The sequence below is a fragment of the Pleurodeles waltl genome, chromosome 5 (genome assembly GCF_031143425.1).
Source record: "Pleurodeles waltl isolate 20211129_DDA chromosome 5, aPleWal1.hap1.20221129, whole genome shotgun sequence".
Classification (NCBI taxonomy): domain Eukaryota; kingdom Metazoa; phylum Chordata; class Amphibia; order Caudata; family Salamandridae; genus Pleurodeles; species Pleurodeles waltl.
In genome coordinates this window covers 1,342,368,505-1,342,386,033 of record NC_090444.1, presented here as the reverse complement: position 1 = coordinate 1,342,386,033, position 17,529 = coordinate 1,342,368,505, and the positions used below count along the sequence as shown (strand labels likewise).

Here is a 17,529-nt window from a genome sequence, read left to right as displayed (position 1 = left end):
GAGAATGTTGCTCTTGCCTCGTGCTAGTGCATTGTGGTCCTCTCAGTTTTTGGGAAACTTCAGTACATAACGGTTGTTAGAGATGTCACTTTCTGTCACAAGGAAAACAAGCATTTGCAATGCAGTGGGTCTCGCGTTTTCTCAAGGTATATCTATTAGCGTTGTAAATTCCTAACTGGACTTTTCTTGCCACACAAACTGAAAATAAAAAGTAAAACAGTTGACATAAGCGAGCCAATTTAAACTGCCGCCCTGAGCACAAAGAGAGAGACAAAAGGAAAAAAGAAGTTCGCTCGCAGTGCAATTATCCTTGTAACAGGGTCGATGGCCAATGCGGTAACAAAATCGCCCTAAGGAGGGACAAACGTAAAGCAGTTACCAACGAAAACAAAGGATTTTTGAAAGGCAAGCCCAGAAACGAGTAATTGTGATGAGCGTGAGGTGGGCGTGGTTAACAGCCCAGATACATACCAACACGTCAGAAAAAGCAGCACTTGTGCGCTGCTATGCTCGACTTTAAAACACAAACCAGGATTAGCAGAAGCACAACCCTCATGGACATGACTCCTGTTTTAGTTAAGACAGGAGTCATGCCCACTACCCCATTGGCCATGCCCAGGGGACATATGTCCCCTGGGCATGGCCACTGGGCCCAGTGCCATGTAGGTGGGCCCAAGTTAGGCCCCCCATTGCACTACAAAAAAAATAGAATAATATACTTACCACCACTCACTTATACTTACCTGGGATGATGTTCCCCATCCTCTGCTGTCCCTCTGGTGTGAGTGGGGGTGTCCCTGGGGCCAGGGAAGGGCATCTGTGGGCTCTTTCCATGGTCTCTGACCATGGAAAAAGGACCACAGGTCCCCTAACGCCTGCCATGACCCAGGCAAGCTTAGTGTAATTATTTAAGGCCCCTTCCCCACTTGCTTGATTTTGACACGGGGGATAAATATGGCGCTGATGCCATATCGTCATTTTTTGCCCAGGAACGTTTACCTTGCATTTCATTGGCGCAAGATAGTTTTCTGTAGGCAGCAAATTACACTAATTCAGCGTAAACAGAGTATAAATATGCCCCTCAATTTCCGCAGGGCAAACCAGCTGTTATTCTTCTGAGGTTAATAAACCAAGGAGCATATTTTACTCTGTTTGCACCAAATTAGTGTAATTTGTTTTTACGCTAATTCAGCGCAAACCTGACTCCATATTTATATTTTGCAGCAAGACACATCTAGCGCCAACGTTATGGAGTTAAAGTCATTTTCTGGACGTGGAAACCTACCTTGCATCAATGAGATGCAAGGTAGGCGTTCCCGTGCAGAAAACGACTCTATGGCCCTTGCGCCATATTTATCCACCCGTGCTAAAATCATGCACAGGGGTGGAGGCCTTAAATAATGGTGCTAAGCTTGCTTAGCACCATTATTTAACGCCTGTGTATGGGCGGGTGTTAGGGGACCTGTGGGCCTATTTCCATGGTCAGAGACCATGGAAAGAGCCTACAGGTGCCCTTCCCTGGCCCAAGGGACACCCCCCCCACACCAGGAAGACACCTAAGGATGGGGGGGACCCCATCCCAGGTAAGCAGAGGTGAGTATATTAAATACATATATATAAGTGCCATAGGCCATGTCCAGGTGACATAGGTCTCCTGGGTATGGCCATTGGGCTGGAGGGCATGACCTGTCTTTACTTAGATAGGAGTCATGTCCATGGGGGTTGTGCGCTGAAATATGATGCTAATCAGTTTAGAGTCATTTTCTTGACTAGCGCCATTCATTGATTCACAACCTCCCGTTTTCCCTATGCCTCCCCCACCCAGTTAGCGTCAAACCAGACCTTACCACCGGCTAACGTGCCTTGGGATGGTGCTAGCTGGCGGTATACTTTTTTACGCTAAACTGCTTTCGCGCAGTTTAGCATCAAAAAGTATAAATCAGGACCCTAAGGCATAGTTATACTTGGTTTGTGCCGAATTAGCGTCATTGTTTTACACCAATTCAGCGCAAACCTAACTCCATATTGATACTTTGGCGCTAGACATGTCTAGTGCCAAAGTTATGGAGTTAAAGTCATTGTCTGGACGTGGAAACCTACCTTGCGTCAATGAGATGCAAGGTAGGCATTCCCATGCAGAAAATGACACTATGGCCCTTGCTCCATATTTATCCCCCCGTGCTAAAATCATGCACGGGATGGGCACCTCAAATCATGGTGCTAGGCTTGCTTAGTGCCATTATTTAACACCTGGGTATGGGCAGGCGTTAGGGGACCTGTGGGCCTTTTTCCATGGTCAGAGACCATAGAAAGAGCCCACAGGTACCCGTCCCTGGCCCCAGGGACACCCACACCAGGAAGACACCTAAACACGGGGGGACCGCCTCCCAGGTAAGTAGAGATGAGTATATTAAAAAAAATGTTAAGTGCCATAGGAGGGCCTAACCGGGGCCCCCTTGTATGCCACTGGGCCGAATGGCCATCGCCAGGGGACATAAGACCCCTGGGCATGGCCATTGGGCATGGTGGGGCATCACTCCTGTCTTTACTTAGACAGGAGTCCTGTCCATGGGGGTTGTGTACCGAAATATGACGCTAATCAGCTTAGAGTCATTGTCTTGACTCTAACCTGACTAGCGCCAGACACACAACCTTCAGTTTTCCCTACGCCTCCCCAACCCGAATAGCGTCAAATATTTTAACGCTAACTGGGCCTTACCACCGGCTAACGTCATACCATAAATATGACGCCCTACTGGCGTCTTGGGATGGCGCTAGCCGGCTGTATACTTTTTGACACTAAACTGCATTAGCGCAGTTTAGCGTCAGGGCCGTAGTGCAGCTGAGTTTCTAATACATCGATTTTTAAGAATCAATAATAATAGTTTGTTGAGGGCTGCATGCATGACTCTTTTTTAGAATAATTATACAGTACGTTTGTTGTGTATTGAGCATTCAGGGACTATGCTATTTTACTATTTTTCGGAGATAAAAAAATTATGGATCACTTTCCTATGTACATTTCTTTAACAAGCAAGTAGTACCAATAGTTGTCTTTTTTTTAGACACCTTCAAAACGTATGCCAACCGCCTTTTAAATCTGTGTATGATGCAGTACCACAGGACGTCCCTAGATGTCCCTGTGAAGCTCCACATGGACATCCAATAAACGCTTGTGGTGCTGCATTTATTTGGTCAACGAAGAATCGAAAGGTCATGGGAAAGGCAGAATTCTTTAATTTTATTTACTTTTCTGTTGTTAGGCCTGTGCTCTCCCCATCAGACAGTGACTTGACACAGTCTCAGCCTCCACAGATCGTGGGTGTTTCTTCGGTGCTGCCGTTGGCTCCACCTCTGATGCACATTAAAATCGCATCACAGCTGCAGACGTGTATAACACGCCTCCTGGAATACCGACCTACGAGTGGCTGTCAAACAATTCCGGGATCGTGGAACACATGTTTCCAGGGTATGAGAGATACAGTTCCTGGCTATTTTGGACGGTGTCTTGACAGGCGGTAGCCCGCAGTTCCACCTGCAATTGGTGACCCTGGACACACCGGATGCCCAAATGCACTGTAGACAAATGGATGCAATACCAGTGGCTGTTACTAGATGTCCCTGTGGAGCTCCGCAGAGACACCTAGGTACGGGCGGTGGAACTGCATCGTCTTCCTGCCTTATTGAAACGTTCGTATAGCTTTTCCAAAACCTGGTTGTTTACAATACGGAGTATAAATATGCCCCTTCGTTTCGTATACCTGCCAACATTTACCAGCTAGAAAGTGGGAGATTTCCAAAGAAGCAGGGAAATACACTTTCTCTATTAACGTACATTGAAATTAAGGCGAATTTAGACGGGACAGGTAAATGAAAGCAATTTTTTGGCAACAAAAATCAGGAGTCTATTGGCAGGTACGCAATACAAAGCCAACATATAAGAAGTGGAAATTAGGAGATTTTGAAAAAGTAATCTAGGTAATTTATTTTCTCATTTGATTATATTGTATCAGATGCAATTTCAGACTCGAGACTGGTTTGTTGCCATGTATGTATGTATATGCATTTGCACATTCTTACAGAGAAGTTTGGAGTTAAGTGGCCATTGGATTATGAGTAGCAAGCTCAAATATGCGAAAGTTTCGTAATAGGTATGAGAGAGAAACAAAAAAAATATTATTACCTTTAATTGAAATGCAGGTGGTTCTGAGTGTGCAAAATGTAAACTAGATCAATTTCTGGCTTTAAAAATCAGGGAACATATTTACAAAGATATTACGCTGGGTTTGCGTTAAGATTAAACATCCAGGTTGCTATTTACGTATTAATTGATGAAAACTGATTTTTGCTTTGGTTTGTAACGAAAAGCAGTGCAACACAGCACAATGCACTGCCTTCCCTTGCTTGGCCTCAAGGAGGCACTACATGGGTTGTGCACAGTTCAAAACATCCACCCATGCATTTTGATTCAAATCCATATGTAACAAGCATTTACAATGCATCGGGTCTCGCGTTTGCTCGTGTTAGAGCCGATCGAGTTGTAAACTCCTAACCCGACTTTTCACCTATCGGGCAAAAGTGCATTTATGCACGTAACCCGAAAAAGTTAAATCAAGTAGGTCAAGCGCTCGACTTCTGCCAAGCGAGATCGGGCTAGTAAATTAGTTTAAAAAAAAAAAAAGTCCACGAGCCCGATGGAAAACAGCAAGCCTCGCATGTTTTCTGTACTTGGTCGCTGCGCTCGAGGAGGGCTAGCCACCGGAAAAGGCATGATGTATGCGTGCCGTCGACTAATGAAAGCAAGCCGATTTAATTAGGGAAGCCCACGAACCAATAAAAAGCACTGACGTGAAGTTGACAGGGCTCGGAGCCCTTTTCTAAATACAAAAGAGTCTCCCTGCTATACGCATGCACGAGCGCATGCAAAGCAGGCTCGACCCTAAAAAGACGCAGACATGGATTTGTACCAAAATCCTGTGACACTCTGTGGCTGGCATAATGAGGAATTGTTTTGTAATTTTTTTCTCTTTTTGCGTATGCTACATTCTGCAGAATAGATACAAAGAAGACATTGCCTTTCAGCACACTTGTTGTGCAGGAAGGCATCCCTTTCTGCACAACAGCTATACTGCCCACAATGCAGACACTCTTGCACTATGGCATAAGGGTGCCTGAGCTGGCCCTTGGCCGCACAAAGTTAAGGCGAGAGCATAAATGCAGCACTTCTTTATAGATATGGCACAGTTCTGCTGTCTCCAGTCAAGGTAAAATAGTATGCATCAACTTTGCTTGTTGCCTTGCATCAAAACATTGTAAATCTGGGCCCAGGAGTCTTCTATCTGAATCAAGAAAGCTGACATATGTAGGAATTTGGGTTCTGGTTGCAGTACTCCTCTCCCCAATTTTTGCCAGTTTTTTTGATGCAACTTTGAAGTGCACTGGGTTCCTGCTAGCCAGTCCCCATTTCCAGTGTTCCTTCCATATGACAAGACCCCAGATAACTTGATCCCGAAGTGGCCAGGCCCTTTTGCACCTCTGTAAATTCCTAGTAAATGGTACCTCTGATACCTGGGGCATGGGTACTTAAGAGGGGCCCTAAGAGTTGCAGGACAACTTGTGCCACTCTAAGGAACCCAGCACCAAATACATACACACTGCCATTGCTGGCTGCGTGACAAGGTTCTCCCTAAAAGTGAAAAGATGACATGGCATACAGTCTGTGTACCATGTCTCCTAAACACTGCATGTAATATTTGTGAGTCAGCCCTACAGCAGGCCTTACAGCCCTAAGGCAGGATGCATTATATTACATTTGTGGGCATATCTGCAAGAGCAGATATGCCCCTGCTATTTCTTTGTCGCTTCTTAGACATAGTAAGTGTAAGGAAATGCCTTCCTTGGCATGGTTACCCCCTGACTTTTTGCCTTTTGTTGATGCCAGTTATGATTGAAAATGTGTCTAGACCGTGCTAACCAGGCCCCAGCACCAGTGTTCTTTCCCTAAACTGTACCCTTGTTCCCACAATTGGCACAGCCCTGGCACACAGATAAGTCCCTTGTAAATGGTACCCCTGGTACCAAGGGCCATGTGGCCAGGGAAGGTCTCCAAGGGCTCCAGCATATATTATGCCACCCTGGGGACCCTTCACTCAGCACATACACACTGCCTCACAGCTTGTGTGTGCTGGTGGGGAAAAATGACTAAGTCGACATGGCAGTCCCCTCAGGGTGCCATGCCCACCTCTCACTGCCTGTGGCATAGGTAAGTCACCCCTCTAGCAGGCCTTACAGCCCTCAGGTAAGGTGCACTATACCATAGGTGAGGGCATAAGTGCATGAGCACCATGCCCCTAAGGTGTCTAAGCAAAACCTTAGAGCAGGGTGGCCATAAAGAGTATATGGTCTGGGAGTTTGTCAAACACAGACTCCACAGTTCCATAATGGCTCCATGGAAATCTGGGAAGTTTGGTATCAAACTTCTCAGCACAATAAATATGCACGGATGCCAGTGTGGAATTTATTGTAAAATACACCCAGGGGGCATCTTAGAGATGCCCCCTGAATACCAGTCCGACTCCAAGTGTTAGGCTGATCAGTTTCTGCCAGCCTGCCACAACCAGACAAGTTTCTGGCCACATGGGGTGAGTGCCTTTGTCACTCTGTGGCCAGGAACAAAGCATGTACTGGGTGGAGGTGCTTCTCACCTCCCCCTGCAGGAACTGTAACACCTGGCGGTGAGCCTCAAAGGCTCATGCCTTTTGTTACAGCACCCCAGGGCATCCCAGCTATTGGAGATGCCCGCTCTTCCGGCCACTGCCCCTACTTTTGGCGGGAAGGCTGGAGGAGATAATGAAAAAAAACAGTCAGGACAGCCCCTAAGGTGCCCTGAGCTAAGGTGACCCCATCCTTTAGAAATCCTCCATCTTGAGTTTTGAGGATTCCCCCAATAGGAATAGGGATGTGCCCCCCTCCCCTCACGAAGAAGGCACAAAGAGGGTGTAGCCACTCTCAAGGGCAACAGCTGTTGGCTACTGCCCCTCAGACCTAAACACACCCCTAAATTTAGTATTTAGGGGCGACCCTCAACCCAGGAAGTCAGATTCCTGCAACCCACAACAAGAAGAAGGACTGCTGACCTGAAAGCCCCACAGAGACGGCGGAGACAACAACTGACTTGGCCCCAGCCCTACCGGCCTGTCTCCAGACTCAAAGAACCTGCACAGCGACGCATCTGACAGGGACCAGCAACCTCTGAGGACTAAGAGGACTGCCCTGAACCCGAAGGACCAAGAAACTCTGAGAACAGAGGCACTGTTCAAAAACAGCAACAACTTTGCAACTTTTTTGCAACTTCCAAAGAACTCTCTTTTCCCGCCAGAAGCGTGAGACTTCACACTCTGCACCCGACCCCCCCGGATCGAGTTCAGGAGAACCAACACCGCAGAGAGGACTCCCAGGCGACTATGACAGTATGGGCACCCTGAGTCGACCCCCATGCATCCCCATAGCAACGCCTGCAGGATGATCCAGAGGCTCCAACGCCTGGACCAAGCACCCGCAGCCCCCAGGACAGAGAGGAACCACCTACCAGTGCAGGAGTGACCATCAGGCAGCCCTCATCCTAGCCCAGTCTGTGGCTGGCCCGAGAAGCCCCCCCTGTGCCCTGCCTGCATCGCCTAAGTGACCCCTGGGTGCCTCCATTGTTTTCAATAGCAAACCCGATGGCTACTTTGTCCACTGCACCCGGCCGCCCCGTGCCACTGAGGGTGTGTTTTGTGGGCCTGTTTGTGTCCCCCCCCACTGTCCTACAAAACCCCCCTGGTCTGCTCCCCGAGGATGCAGGTACTGGCCTGTTAGCAGACTGGAACCGGAGCACCCCTGTTCTCCATAGGCACCTATGTGTTTTGGGCCCTCCTTTGACCTCTGCACCTGACCGGCCCTATGTCGCTGGTGCTGTGGCTTTGGGGTTGCCTAGAACCCCCAATGATGGGCTGCCTATGCCCAGGAGACTGACTGTGTAAGTGCTTTACTTACCTGCAAAAACTAACCAAACTTAACTCCCCCAGGAACTGTTGATTTTTGCAGTGTCCACTTTTAAAATAGCTTATTGCCATTTTAACTAAAACTGTGTGTACTACTGCTTTGAATCAAAGTTCTATACCTACCTGTGTGAAGTACCTTGCATTTTATGTACTTACCTCAAATCTTGTGGTTCTAAAATAAATTAAGAAAATATATTTTTCTATATTAAAACTATTGGCCTGGAGTTAAGTCTTTGAGATTGTGTTCTCATTTATTGCCTGTGTGTGTGTGTACAACAAATGCTTAACACTACCCTCTGATAAGCCTACTGCTCGACTACTCTACCAAAAAATAGAGCATTAGTATTATCTAATTTTGCCACTATCAACCTCTAAGGGGAACCCTTGGACTCTGTGCACACTATCTCTCACTTTGAGATAGTATATACAGAGCTAACTTCTACAGTAAGTGAACAGGGAAGCCATTTTAAATAAATATGCTGGACTCTGGCCAATACGAGTTCCCCAGCTACATGATGGCTTCTCTGAAACTGGGGATATTTGGTATCAAACATCTCATATTAATAAACCCTCACTGAATCCAGTGATGGATTTATTAATACATGCACCCAGAGGATACTTTAGAGGTGCCCCCTGAAAACCTAACAACTGCTGGTGAGCTCACTTGACCAATTCTAGCCAGTTTGCCTCCAAACGATGAGGATCTGACCTCCAAGGGTGAAAGCCTCTGCTCTCTGGAGGTCAGAAACAAAGCTTTTTCTGGCCAGGGCGTTAAAACCCTCCTGCCCACCATCGGGATGAAGCACAAATCTGAACTGCAAGGCAGTGAGCTTCAAAGAAACCCACCGCCTTTGGAATGCACTGGCTTTCCTCAGAGGAGGATGCCAACTCACCCTGCCCCAGGGCCGATCTGGAACCTGGAAAGGCAGGAAAATTAGCTACACAGAAGGCGTTTCGCCCTTCCAGGCTGGACACACCCCTAGGGTAAAGAGCCTGAAGTGGACACAACCTTGGAAATTCTACCATCTTGTGTGTGGTGGAATTTAGGAACTATGGACAGGTGATGCCCACTCCCCACAGGAAGTGGTCATCCAGGGGGTGTAGTTACCCCAAGGGTAAAAGGCCCATTGGCTACCACCCTTCACTCCCCTTACTACACCCTAAATTGAGTATTTAGGGGACCCCCTGATACAAGGAAAGCAGATCTTCGCTGGACACAAAAGAAGGAGTGGAGATGAAGCCTGCTGACCCTGAGAACCGAGAAGCACGACTGACTTGGTGCCAACCTTGCAGGCCTGCCTGCTGCACTTGACCCTTGAGAAGTAACTGACCTGTCCTGCCACTGCAGCCTCCAAGAAACTGGGAGAGCTGCCAGTGATTTGCAAATCACCAGGAACTCCCTTGGAGTAGAGGAGCTACTCCCCTGCATCTGCAGGCACCAAGGAAAGAACTGTGAGGACTGTGACCGCCAAAAGCCCAACGCCAGACATCACCAATGTACCAGAAACACCTAGCCTAACCTGAAGTGAGCCAGCGGTGTCAGAGTGGTACCAGGCCCTCCAAAGATGGTGCAACTTTTTAACTGTACCAACCCCCGTAGATTTACATGAGGCACCCAACGCTGAACTGCACCCCTGCACCCGGCTGCCCCAGTGTCACTCAAGGTGACCTGCTGTTGTGACCTTGATCCTTTCTCCATACTTATCCTAAGTCCAGGAGATTGGTTCCGTAAATCTCTGTACAAGACCTGAATGCAGTGCTTGCTCTTCCTCCATAGGATAACATCACCGCATCTGGAAAATGCACTGTCACCTTTTTAAAAACTCAAAAAATTCTTAACTCGAAAAGTACCTGATTTCGGTGATCTTGATATCAATGTTTGTATAAAAGTATGTGTTTATTCAATAAATTGGTGCCGGATTTCTTTAGCGAGCATGTAACTCACTTACTGTATGAGTGTGTGCCTTACAGCATTACCCTCTGATAGGATTAACTGCTCGTCCACACTACCCAAAAAGAGAGCATTTCGGATGTCACTTGTGCTCTGTGATACCGCTGGGGTTGCCTGGACTCCCAGCACAGTGTACCTCATCTTGGTCAACTATATAAAGAGCCAGCTTCCTACAACATATATTTGGGTGAAGAGAAATGGAGTCAAAATAGAGGAGTACCTCGTGGGGTTAGTTTTAAAATTTCATGCCTCCTCCAAACTCCCTTGCCCTTTGAAGCTCTTTGTTATTTCTACTATATCTGCACAACAATTACAGGCATTTGCCCACAGTCACCTTCTTGTTATTCCTATTCATTTGCATGGCAAATAAAATGCCTCCATAGACTTCAATGGGTTGAATGGCTTGCAGAACTATACCACCCTTTTAAAAAGTATTAATTCACAATTTGCTTTTGTGTGATCACCTTCTTAAACACCTGACGTCACCCTCATTATTGATTAAAAAGATTGATAGGTATGCCTCTCTTTTCACACCTACATATAGTGGCAATGCCCCTCCTGGCATTTCTCAAAGTTCAGTACAAAATGGCTAATGTTAGCAGAGCCATTTTCTTTCACAAGAGAAAAAAAAACACAAGCCAGGACTATGCACGCACACCTACAAACTGCCACTGAGGTCCTCCTTTCTGTTGGTATATGATCGGTAGTGCAGGAAAGCAATGTTGCATCCTCACCAGTAATTAAATAGAGAACCAGCTGTTGGCTTACATAATGCATTAAGCATTAATAATTGAAATACAAGAACGCCTATACTTGGTAACCATTTTACCACTGACCTCAGTTCTGTTTAAACAAGTGCATGCTTTGTTAGACAACTCCTACATAGCCCCAGATTTAAGAGGGCCTAGCGACATCCTAACGGCATATATTTACGCTAATGTGGCATTACATAGCCAAAAACGCAGCACCATATTTACAAAGTGGTACGATGCATAAATTGCACTACTTTGTAACCGTTTATGCTACATTATGCTGGTACCAGGCATAATGTATGCAAAGGGTGCGTTACCCCAATAGGGTGGCCAAAAAATGTAGTAGAAAAATCTAAGAGATTTCTTTGCATAATTTTTTGGGGTACTTTTAATGCCTGCTCAGAGGAGGCATTTAAAGGAGGCTCCCATTGCTTATAATGGGCCTCTAGGTGTTTTGCAGGATTATCATCATAATTTTTTACGCTAATCCTGCAAAGTGCTGCACTAGCATCAACAATTCTGACGCTAGTTCCCTAACTACCGCCATGGTGCACCAATATTAAATATGGCGCACACATGGTGGCGATAGGGGGAGTGCTAAAGGGCGCCAGAAAATTTACGCTGCACTAGGTGCAGTGCCACTTTTCATAAATATGCCCTTTACTCTTTTAAAGATACGTTAAACCTTTAGGCTATGAGTTTGGCTTCAATTTCCTCCTACTTTTCCATATTAAATCAGCATGTTATCGTATGTCATAATGCGTTCATCAATTGGGGTATGGTCAATCCTTCCAGAAAAAAATCCATACAGTCAGGAAATCTCCAATCAAATATTATGTGACTTATACAGAGTGCTCATACGTACTGCATACCGAGGTCTGCCTTATTATATCTCAGACCAGGGAACATTCAATAATACCAATTTGGACAGACTGCATATTTCATGTGTCATGTTTGATTTGTCTAGATGTGTTTTTGCCACCAGTCATCACACTATAAACAATGTTAAACTGTACATCAGAGATGTTTTATATTAAAGATAGCATCTTATAATTTTTTTATTTTGTAAATTATTTCTGTCCTTTTATTGTAATACACACTTAGCCTGTTTTATTATATCAATAGTATGAATTACATATGCAGCCTTGAAAAACCCTTATTACCCCAATGCAATAGAGCAAAATACATGTCGGCTATACCTAAAGACCTGGACTCATCGTTACTGTGTCAGGACGAAGGTCAAAACTTCTGGTTTCATCTTCAACAATATATCATGACAGCCCACTACAGCAGGCAACAGTGGCCATTTAAGTGCTGCTACATTGTTTTTAGTAAGGGAGCTCCTCTATTACGGCCGATATAGACCACTGCAGTGGTCTTTAAGGCTAATTGAGTATTTCACCCCATTAAGGCAGGCTGACCTTATTAAACAAAGCCTACCGGGGAGATACAGGGTTTAAAAGCCCTTCTGGCTCTGAAACATCACTGCTTTTTACTACTCCTACAGTGTGTGCCTGACAGTTGCTACTGTGAGCAAGAACACAGAACTAACTACAAAGATCAAACCTACATAGCTGTTTTTCTACATTTGGCAGAGCTGAGTGAGACAGAGGACCTGAGGGGGATTTTATGCCAAGGCAGGAGGCTAGCATTTTGCATAAACCTTCTGTTCACTACTTCTGAGCAGCAAACATTTAAAAGTTCCAAGAAAATAACTCAAAATGAACCCACAATGAAATAGAACACTGACAATGCATAGAAGCTGCAAGACCACCATCTCCTTCCTCTTTTGTTTCCTAATTCTGAGAGGTAAATATTCGTTTTGGCTTTTTCAGCATTTTAATATTGTGAGTTTATGATATATTTATTAGTTGATATTTTGATGAATGTGAGTGAAAGCCCAATTTATGAGTTGCCAGTTTGAGTTATTAGGAAAATTCATAACAATAAACGTATTTTTTTTTTTTTTTACTATTAAGCCAAGTATGTTTTCCATCTTCATAGGTTTTACTGTTTAATAGTGGGAATTTGTTAAAATGTTTCACCTTTTCCTTTTTTGTACAAGGGATAAAGTATTTGTAAGTTATTGCATAGTAGGAAAGGTTGATAGTTAACAATTGAGCTGAGTAGTGATGTGGAGAAGGCTCGTGCTGGCAGGCGATTAGTAAGTATGGGCAGCGTCAACTTCTTTTGAGGCTTATTGATGGTGGCGGCTGTCAAAGGTGGTTTATTCCTCCTCAGAAGTTTGCTGAGGGTTTTTTTCTGAACATGATTTACATCAGATTGGATTATAAAGGTGGCTTTTCACACTTTGGTTCAAGGCATAATTATTTTTCAAATATACATATTTTTACAAAAACTGGGTGATTTGAAAATCGAAGAAGATGACTGAGGGAAGTCATGTATTTATACAGGAGGAGAAAGAGGAGACAATTAGAAGAGTAATTGGTAAAGAGTTAAAAGAAACTGTTCATGAGACAAGCTAGTTCATTATTACAAGAAAGTAAAGGGAAAGTGAATGCTGTTGATGATGAAGAGTTTTGGTCTTTATCAAAGAAGGGAGAAAGAGAAAATAGAGGTCCAGGTAGAAAGTGTTTTAAGAAAAGAATGCAGTGTCTGAGGGACATAGCTGCTGCCATGAGGGAGAGGCCACAACAACAGCCCTCCCACACTGGCCTCTGCGTGCTTGAGAACGATGGACTCCATGCACTGGGAACTGGCCTCCCTCAGGGCAGACATGGCTGCCTACCACTGGGATGTTGCTGCTATTCTAAAAAAGCAGCAGTTCCTCCTTGCTGCAGCGATGCCATATGTTGTTCCACAGATGGCAGCTGCCAGGTATTGGGAGTCCACATCTCCAACCACTGAAGTGTGTGTGAACCCCTCTACCACCACCCTACCACCATCAAGGGCAGAGGAGACACCACACACATCGGAGGATGAAGATGTGGAACAGATTATCTTCACCCGTAGGAGTTCCCGGTAGCACCAGCCCATGTCACATGGGCAGTGTTTTCCTTTGTCCTGTGCTTGACATCATGCCAGGGTTAGCACAGTTGGAGATATGCACTCTTCACCGACACACTGTTGACCTTTCTGCTATGGACTGCAATTATCTCACTTTTCAATTGGCAATTCATGTTCCCCAGCACTGAACAACACTTTACCCAAGCATGTCCCATGACATGTCTCTCAACCCTGGACTTGTGTTGTGTCAGAATTGTATGGATTTCACTAATGGGGTCACAGACATGGACATTGTAAATATTGCACTGCGACACTTGTAAATAAACACCACCCACACAACCAGCATGTATTTGTGTATTGTGACACATCTACTATGATTAGGAATTGTGTTGTGTTTAACATGTCTTTAGTCACAGTGTCAGTACAAGAGTGCAGGAATATCGTGGCACATATCTATGCACAAGGTTCCTACATGATGAACGACAATGCTGGTCTCATCCCCTACAAGCAATTCACTGAGTATGTCAAAAATATTGAACGCATGTATGCTTCACCCAGTACATATGGCAGGAATGCCTGTGAAACAGTTCTCGGGCAATATCGTCAGCTGGGAGTACCAGTAGAACACATTGTTGTGAAACAGAGGTACTTAAACTCATCTGTAATTGACACTGGTCAGTTTAGCATGGTAGATAGAAAATGTAGGTTGTTGTCAGATGTACGACTGTGATGAACATTCCTACATAGGACCCAAACAATGACAGTTGAATTACCACATCTACCTGTCCAATACAAAGTTAACATAGTCACCCTGAGTGGTGGGTACACTGGATGGCAGATGCATAGACAAGTAGATGTGTTGTAGCTGCCAATATGACAGCTCAGTTGTAAACAGGTGATGAAAATGTCAAGAGAGGGATTTGGAGGCAGGACGGTATCCCTAGGCCAACACACAATTTTCACTGTTCACTCATGGGAAGCCCCCGAGACCCAAGCATGTGACACATGAAGTAAGGTAGTACCCAAAGATTTTTAATAAGAATGAAACTAAACTAATAAGAATGAAGAAAACCTATCCTAACCTAACCTACCTACCAACAACTGACGCTAACTACCCTATGTTAAACTTAACTAACACATTTAACAACTCACTCTAAACATTGGCCCCCATCACCCTCCTTATATTACGAGACTTAAGCAGGACAACATATACTAAAGTCCACGTATAGTAACTATATCTAAACTATATATATTTTTTTTTGGTATTTCCAAAAAAATATATATATATTTTTATTTTTACCAACAAATACATGCCCCAACATTACCTCCCATCACAAAGTAATATGTAATATCATAACTAAACTACTAACCTAATCTAACCCAACACTAACCCTCTAAAACCCACTATAAAACATTAAAAGAAGTGAGGTGGGAGGGGACAGAACTGGGGGTTACAGTTACAAAGACAGTTATAGCTTTGCCCTCATGAGGTTTTTTTTTGATGAACTTAAGTCTTTTAGTGTTTGCTGCCACCTCCTTCTCCAAACTGTCCAAACTTTTCAGGACTAGTGTCACATCCCTCTGTAGATCTTGGATCAGTTTCTGGTTGATGCCAGCAGGTGATGTGGGCTCAGGGCAAAAAAAGTATAAATATGGGCCTAAGTCTTTTAGTGTTTGCTGCCACCTCCTTCTCTAAACTGCCAACCATTGATTTTGTCTATGTGTAATAATACAAAGGCAGCGTCACCTTCACATAGATCAGGCCCAAAATTCCTCTTCATCTGAGTAAATTTTCAACCATACATCACCAGTAACTTGAATATGTTATTGGGAGCATGGGATGTAGTTGGTAACCATAAGGGGTCAGTGTTGATAGGTACACATGCAAGCCTGATCAATATGACTGTCACGTAAACTGTGAGAAGGACATCTACCTACAAATTTGTTGTCCTCTTCCCCTGTGCCAAAGGGGGGGATGGCCATACAATCCAACATCTCAAATGTCCTGGTCATCCACTAAGGCATGCCCAATCATAGACGGAGTCAGGGAGTGGACCACATGTTAGGAGGGCTGCCAACTAGGAAGCTGGTATCCATAGGTCTATCACATCTACATGCATGTGTCCAGGTGTAGACACCCATCAACAGCTGATCTGCCAATCCAATCCATTACACACCCATATCCATGCAAGCACGTCTGGCCTTGACCTATTACATTCCACATAAGTGTTAAGTAAATGGAGGGCAAAATATGGAGCTCCGTCCTGGGGGACAACTGCCCACCCAGTCCTACATATACATTACAATGCGGGGATGCACCAAATTGGGTTCAAAATGGTGCATCACTGTGTTGTGAGAATGACGGTGTGTCCCAGTGCCAATATTCTCACATCGTTGCACTTCTTAGTCACATATGGCCCTACACGTGGCTTGTCATCACCTTGTTTACACGATGCTGCCCATTGAGCACCACAAGCCTCACAAGATATGACACTCTGCTCGTGCATGGGGAACCTATAAATGGGACACAACGTCACCATCGAGCCTACTTTGATATCTGATCATTTGACAGCTTATCACATCTAACATTGTGTGCAACTAACATGACTTACTCACACCAAACCCTGGATTACTTCACAGGACACACATTATCACATTTACTGGATACATCTGGGTCCTCAAATCTTGCCACTTTGCCGATGGTGTAGGGGGCAGGTCCACCTGTAAGATATGGATGGAAAACCATGCTTAGTGTCATATCACTGTCACTACTGGTGGACAACATACTATAGTGTGTACTATTTTAGAGGAGTGAGCAAGTTATCCTGGTGTAAAACAGTGCAACAGACACACCACTGCAATCTCATGATGACATTGACACTCAGGTGAGTGAGAACCACATATCTGCACACTTACAATGGGTCTGAGAGTCATGTAGTGCTACACCCTGCAACAAACATATGTGGCCAATATATAGAAGATGGAACTCCATGGTATGAGGGGGAGTTGGGTGACAAATACATGACACTACCCTGGTGCTTTGCAAGAGAATTGACTCAGGTATTCAGGTTTGTCCTGCAAGGCACCCAGAGGTACTTTGTGATAGACATGCGGCTCAATTATTAGTCTGCAATGATCATGCATTGAGTAATCCATAACAGATGTGGCAAAGTTGTCTGATGGTATCAAATGCCCCATTTACATTGCCACCTAAGGCGGGTAAGCCCCCTTTGCTAACATGACGGCAGGGATAATGTGTGTGAAATTGTGACAATGTAGCACTATACATGCATTGCCCTACTTTGTTGACACAATCCAGTTAAATATGGCAGGCTTAGTTGCAGGTAAGAAGAAATAGATGTCAGTTGGTGCTGGTGACACTGTTTTGGACAACTCAGGCGAGGTTTCCATTGGTGATGGATTTGGTGGTGTAAATGCCATTTCTGGTGGAGCTTTGCAAAAGAATACTAATGGGCATGTGAGGAACATGCTATGGTAGAGTCAGGAGTGCTCAGTCCTCTAGTTTGGAGGATTTCAGGAAATAAGGAAGATTCACAGAACTTTCTGGCGAGGCTTCAGACCTACTCAATGCATTTTGGGCTCCAGGAACAAGAAAAAGGTATCAATGTGTATGGAAATTTTGGCTTTGTTGGTGCTTGGTGGGGGACTTTGATCCCATGGAGGCTGATGAGGTTATGATTCCAACATTTCTATCTGAAATGTTTAGAAAAGGCCTGTTATAGAACAATTAATTTTTACAGATCTGTAGTAGCGACTAGACATTCACTCTTGGAAGGCTTTTGAATGCTCAGTTACT

General features: G+C 44.8%; 1 long non-coding RNA gene across 2 annotated transcripts in view; it reads right to left on the bottom strand.

The window, feature by feature from the left end:
• Positions 1–17,529, bottom strand: part of LOC138296460 (uncharacterized) — a 141,843-nt gene that overhangs the window by 49,014 nt on the left and 75,300 nt on the right. For both annotated transcript variants that reach the window (XR_011203835.1, XR_011203836.1), the window contains exon 2: positions 16,329–16,433. This is a non-coding gene — a long non-coding RNA (uncharacterized lncRNA). The remainder of the gene's footprint in view (positions 1–16,328; positions 16,434–17,529) is intronic.